The 6,831-nt window shown below is 46.1% G+C and overlaps 1 pseudogene; it reads right to left on the bottom strand.

Moving 5' to 3' along the window:
• Positions 1 to 2,582: 2,582 nt before the first annotated feature.
• LOC147193437 (uncharacterized) lies at positions 2,583 to 3,814 on the bottom strand (annotated as a pseudogene).
• Between the last annotated feature and the right edge of the window lie 3,017 nt (positions 3,815 to 6,831).

Raw genomic sequence — 6,831 nt, 5'->3', positions numbered from 1 at the left:
TTCCTACAGCAGTCACAAAATCATTTCGTTGCCACTCAGCCAGAGCCGTGTGTATTACCACGTGCACATATGCTGAGTCAGTGTAAATGTTGGCAGTTTTTCCCTGGGCTAGCATTAAAGCTGTTTGAACCGCAATCAGTTCAGCTCTCTGTGCTGATTGGGGACCTGTTAGTCTTTTTGCTACTACCGTCGTGAAGTCGTCATCCGTCATTCGTGTCACAGCGAATCCCGACTGGAGTCCTTTTTCTCCTTTGAAGCAACAGCCATCTGTAAACAGTATCATGTCTGGATTATTCAATGGTGTCTCATACAGTTCTTCTCTGAGCGTGTTTTCGTCCACTATCCGCTGTGTGCAGCAGTGTGGTTTTCCTTCCCTCATTCCTTCCGCCATGTTGACGCCTTCGTGCGTAAACAAGATGTGGGGTTGGGTTAGTATTGTCTCGATTTTTCTTTGTCTCCCTCCTGTCATGGTGAATGCCTGGCTTGTGACGTATTGTACAATGCTGTGTGATGTGCGGATAGTAAGTGGATGATGTAAAACTATGTGCGATGTTTTCTGAACGAGCCGAGCAAGAGCTGAGGCAAAAGCCGCACATAAAGGATGTCGTTGTTCATATACGTCAAGTGGAGTGGATGCATACAAGCAAGTGTATCGTTCACCAACTCCCCCTTTCTGAAAAAGCACAGCAGACACACTGCTTGATTTTTCAGACACATCAAGAAAGAACATTGTGGTGTAGTCTGGAATGGCCAATGAGGCCGCAGAGGAAAGAAACTGTTTCAAGCTGATAAACGATTGGTCTGCATCAGAAGTCCAGGTAAGAGAGTGAGTTAAGTTTTGCATGCCTTGGTCATTAACCATGGCGCGCAAAGGACGTGTGAGTTCAGCGAAGTCTGGAACATGGTGTCGAGAATAATTACAAAGTCCCAGGAAGGCAAGCATTTGCTTGACATTGGTGGGTTTGGGATGGTGCAAGATGTCATCCTTGTGTGAAGGTGACATGCCTGTCCCGTGTCTCGAAATGAGCCGCCCAAGGAATGAAACTTGAGGGCGTGCGATTTGAAGTTTGCTCTTCGAGCATTTCAAGCCAATCGTTGCCAAGTGAGCAAGCAGAGATCGTGTGGCTTCAACACACACAGTTTCAGAAGGAGCAGCCAGCAGAATGTCATCAACATATTGGATCAATAGTACTCCGGCTGGGAGAATTAGTGGCGCCAAAAGTTGCTTCAAATAGGCATTGAACAGGCCTGGAGAGAGAACAAAGCCTTGTGGCAGTCGGTTGTACGAATAGCACTCACCATTCCATGTGAATGCGAAATACTCCATCATGGAGTCATCAAGCGGGATGCAAAAGAAAGCATTCGCCAAGTCTATACAAGTGAAATGAGTGTGGGATGGTGCAAGTTGAGATAAGGTAGAATGCGGGTTGGGAACAGGCAAGGTAGGTGTCAAGACAGCAGCATTGATGGCGCGTAGATCGTGAACCATGCGGTATTTTCCGGTATTCTTTTTCTCTACGGGTAGGATGGGAGTGTTATATCGCGAACGCGGAATTTTGCATAGAACACCCGCTTCCAGCAACCCATTTATTGTGTCTGTTATACCGAGACGCCCTGATTCTTTAGTTGGATACTGTGGAATATAAATCGGCTCGGGTTTTATTTGAAAAATGACTGGAGTGACGTTGCATCGTCCCACGTCTGTTGAGTCGGTGGCCCACAAGTGCTGTGGAAGTTGTTCGAGCATGGATGCAGCGAGATCACTATCGGTCATTTCTCTGCCATGATGCCTGTCCAAAAGATTATGTTCAAGAACTGAAAAGGGATAAAATGCATCAGATTGGATCCAGTAGGCATCGAGAGATTTGGAATACAACAAGTTTTCGTGTATTGTTTCATACCAATCAGTCGCCGTTGTACACTCCCTCACGAATGGACCAAGATCCTTGGCTGTGTGTTGTGGAGAAACCATCAGCGAGACATGTGGATGGCAGGGTGGCATATACGGGTCGGACGGATCTGCCATCATGTACCATTTTTGTTGTTCGTCTGTTAGAGAAACCGAAAAGGCTACTCCTGGCTTTCCTACAAACAAATCGCCCATGTTCAATTGCCACGTGTTTCCCTCAACTTCCTTAAATGCTTCACTGTACACTTCATCACTTTTTCTGTCATAGTAGAGTGTGCAATGCATGCAGTCCGACACCATGTCATAAGTGCGAAGGCTGCGAACCCAAGGCGACCATTTCGTCCAGAAACTCTCCGCCTTCCTCCAATCAGTTGAATCTGTGTCCACTCTCGCCCAGTAGATGTCAGCTGTGGCACAGGCAATTGCAGGTGAGGTGACTTGTCCCTCGAATAGCTGTAATAGTTGAGCGTCCGTGTAGACAGATTGAGTAGAGCAGTGGCAGGAGTTCCCATCAGGGAACTCCAAAGTGAGTCCATCAGGGCTGCATTTTATGATCGGGGCCGTCTTGATGAGGAGATCACGACCCAACAGGTTCACTGGACAATTTGGTGCAAAGACAAAAGAGTGCATCAACGTTTGTGAGTAACATTGAGTGCGGACAGGGGTAGTCATGTGCAGGGTGGTTTCCTCTCCCTTGAATCCAACTAATGAGATGCCGCCGGTAGTAAGGGAACTTTCTGGTGGTAAGGTCATGACGGTGGAATGTCGCGCTCCAGTGTCGACCATGAAAGGTAGAGAAGTTCCTCCTACCGTCAAGTTGATCATCGGTTCCTGCAGACCGCGGCTAGTGGATCCAGGGCCCCATCATTGCGAATATTGACCGGCAGTCGGTGGCAGGTATTGTTGGTTTGGTGGTTGAGGAGGGCCAGGTTGCAGAGGTGGCATGACAGTCTGTTGTGGTGGCTCATTATAGGATTGTTGGTTGTAGTCTCCCCTGCCACGTGACTGTGCGTAGCCTCCTCTGTCGTAGCTCCTTTGTTGTCCTCTGCCTCTGCCCCCCCATCTTTGTCCTTGTGGTCTGGCTCGGCAGTCACGTGCCCAGTGGCCCATTTTGCCACAGTTAAAACATTGTCCTTGGTCACCAGGGGGCGCTCTCCGACCCCTGAATGGTCCCGACTGATACATCATGCACTCAGAAAAGACAGAAGGTGATGAGGTGTTAGCAGCTGGTGGAGTCACGGGCTCCTCCTTTTTCTGCAAGCTTTGGAGCTGCATAATAGTCAATTGGGATTCAACGTTCTTTCGCTTTTCATTTTTTGTTTCGTTATCTTTACTATGTCTCCGTAGATGGTGCTTCAGGTGAGACAGCCAGCGAGCGTGGTCAGCGCCAGGGAGATCAGGGTTTGACTCCATGGACTGGACTACGGATTTGGGAACCCCTTTTAGCACAGCCGCCCGAAATACTTGGGAATAAAGAGAGGAGTCAGTGGGTTGATGACCTGTTTTTAGCGCAAAATCGACTTGAGCGCGATCAATAAATACTGCTGCATCCTCATCCGACTTTGGAGCAAACATCAAGTCAGAGATAACGACCTCGGGTATGGGGAACAAAGCATCTAATGCTGTCAGTATTTTCATAAACTGTGTGCTAGTAAGTGCGATGTTGTCCATAATGTCTGTAAGTCCCGATTGTTTCAAAAGAGTCTCTAACTGAGACAGCGGGCACGATTGCGTCATCAATGCTCTTACGTCACCTGCTGTGAGAATTTGACCTGTCGTGGCGCGCTGGACGGTTTTCAGCCAGCTCTCTCCACCATTCTGCATGGGAGGAAGTTTCTGCAACATCAGACTGAGGTCAGAGGGGGTGAATGGTTTATAATACATTGCTTGACATCCCTACACAGGGTCCACCTTGGATATCATGGGAGCTTGGAAAGCAATCCCTCCCATAGAACGAGTGTACATGCCTTGCGGGCTCTGTGAAGCATCTGCATGTAATGAGGTGTCGATTTCAGTGTGTCGCGATGTACTCAGTGGTGAGTCTGGATGTGTATCTTTAAGGCTCTGTAACTCGCTTCATGTCAGTCATCTCCTTCTGCAGCTGGGACATGTATAGGTGTGTATTCACAGTCGCCATATCCTGTCGTCGTTCCCCCTCCTCTATCTCCTTCTGTCTCTCTTCAAAAATAACATCTCGAGCCTCACGGCTGCGTTTCACCTCTTCCTCTTCTTGTCTGTGTGCTTTCTCCTCTGCGTCTTTTAAGAGTGCGAGTAGCTCGTCACTAACATTCCTCGGCACTTCCTGATATCTTGTCAACAAACTTTTAAATTTTATAGCTCTGTCTAGCAATTGTCGCGGCTCACGCCTGTATTTCATTAGTTCGTCAAATTCTTTTTGTATCATGTCGATTGAAGCAGTGACTCCTGCAGCCAGCGAGTCCGCAGCTGTCTGTCTGGTCGGATCAGAAGGTGGTCGACCCGCAGCGCCAACTCCATCCCAGTCCACTTGTAGGCTGCCTCCATAAACTGACAAGATAGGACAAACTGGTACAGATGTATCTTTAAGCATTTGTTTTACGTTTGCGTAAGGTGAGTCGGTGAAAGGGTTAATAGGCACACTTTGTCGCCCCACGGCAGACTCACAATAGGATGGCGGCGCAGAGGGCAGCTGCTTGACTCCCACACTTTCTGTCTGAGATTCTTTTCTTGACTGTTTTACAGCATAGCCCATTGCCAACAGTCTGGCATTTTTTGTCCATTTTTCAACTTTCTTTAGACTTCCTCTCACCTTCCTGCCTCTCGGAGACAACTTGTTTGTTCTTTTCACATCTTCCTCCAATTTTTCCTTTTTATTCAAACATGCTTTTTCTACTTCTTTCATCAGAGTCACCAAGCACGCAGCCGAAGACATCGGCGGGAACCAGCCCTTGTCACAACATTCTCTCACCCACTCTCTCAGTTCATCCCTTTTTTCTTCCCTACTTTTCTCTGGCAAAGCGCCCACACACACACTACATGCACTTCTCACTTGATCACTCAGCAGCACACTACGGCCATGGTTTGGAATAACACGGGTATCGAACCACTCCAACTCCCTATCGAATTCCCCATCCATCTTTATACTTTAACAACACAAAACAAATTACAAACAAGGACACGACACACAGATTACAAACTAAGACACGACACACAGATTACAAACTCCTCTTCTCCCCTCCTCTTTTTATTTTATTAGCGGCCTTATTTATTTATTTAACGTCACACAAATTGAGGTCAATTCTTTCCCTATCAATCTCGCCCTACCTTATACTGTAAATTGAAATGTGTGACTCCCTTTATTCTTTTTCCCGGGAACCCCTTTTATTCGCGAACTGCAGTATTTAATATCCGTGAACTTCGTTGTCCACAAACTTCTGACTCACGAACCTCTTTATTCGCGAACCTCTGTATTCGCGAACCTCTTTATTCGCGAACCTCTTTATTCGCGAACCTCTTTACAAGTGAATTCTCCTGTATTCTCTTTATGATCTTATTAAATTTGAGGAATTCCTGTTTCTAAAATTCTTGACAGAACGAAACAACCCCGCCTAAAATAAGATCAGTCTTAAAATCAACTCGTCTTCCTCGAGGAATTCTAGTCTCTAGGATTCTTAACAGAACGAGACAACCTCCCTGAAGACGAGTTTTTCCTTTCCCTTTTTCCTTATTCTCTTGTACTTCACTTGTATTTCTCTTAAAATCAACTCGTCTTCCTCGAGGAATTCTAGTCTCTAGGATTCTTAACAGAACGAGACAACCTCCCTGAAGACGAGTTTTTTTTCCTTTCCCTTTTTCCTTATTCACTTGTATTTCTCTTATTCTCTTATTCTCGTGTACTTCTCTTCTTTACCGGTTATTTTAGGCCTTTGGTTTAAGCCGCAAAACGAGGAATTATTACTCCTATAACTCGATAATTCAAGCGGAGTACACCCAGTAATACGTTTAAACCGGTTTAAACCGTAAAACGAGGAATTATTATTTCTAGAACTCAGAATTAGAGCGAAATACACCTAGTAATACGTTTAAACTGGGTTTCTCAATTACCAGCCCCAAACTAATTTGGTCTCAAATCAAACGTGAATCATCACATCATATCAGTCAACAGGGCAGAAAATCAATCGAGAGGATAAATGTCCCCTTACCTTATCAATTATGGCGCGCCGAAATTCTGCCTGTTGACCGACAATCAGCTCGAATCACGTCGGGGTCACCAATTGTTGGAGGATGATCAAACAGGGGGAAGCGTGTTGTTGTCGACACGGCGGGATCCCTTGACCGTTCTCCACTTCCCCAGGTCCTCCGCGTGTTCGTTTGATTCGGGCTGAGTTGATGTGCAAAAGTCAGAGGCTGGAAATGGAGAAGTTCTTGCAAGATGTTTTACTGAACGTTCAGGGCACAACACGAATCGATTCGGGCTCCTGTGAGTCTCAGATTTCATCAGGAAGCCCCGAGCAACTACAGTCACACGTACATATAGGCATAGTATGTTAATTATATTAATTAGGGGCGGGCAGTCCTTCCCCTCATGTAAAAATCTGAAACAAAGAAAGTCAAGCAAAGTTCGATTTTGGCATTTTGACAAAGTACAGACCATATCTGTTGGTCCACAAATCTTGAGATTAGGGTTCCTCTTCGAAGGCACTTGACAGCCTTCAGGGACTTTCCCAAGGTGGGAGACGCAAAAGAAAACACTTGGGGGGCTGTTAATCACTCAAGGGGAAATAGGAGCCCAGCTTCACACTACATTCTTTGTTTTAAGTAGCGGATGTTCAGGACAGAGACCTAATAGTCAAGGTCGACCTGTCTATGATACAAAGTTTTAAGCTAAACATATAACATAGGTGATATCTTCAAGCTCTCTTCTGAAACATTTATTTTTGTGC

The sequence above is a fragment of the Hippocampus guttulatus genome, chromosome 15, assembly GCF_054856545.1.
Source record: "Hippocampus guttulatus isolate MCC_2025c chromosome 15, RoL_Hgut_1.0, whole genome shotgun sequence".
Classification (NCBI taxonomy): Eukaryota; Metazoa; Chordata; class Actinopteri; order Syngnathiformes; family Syngnathidae; genus Hippocampus; species Hippocampus guttulatus.
This window is presented reverse-complemented; position numbering and strand designations above follow the sequence as displayed.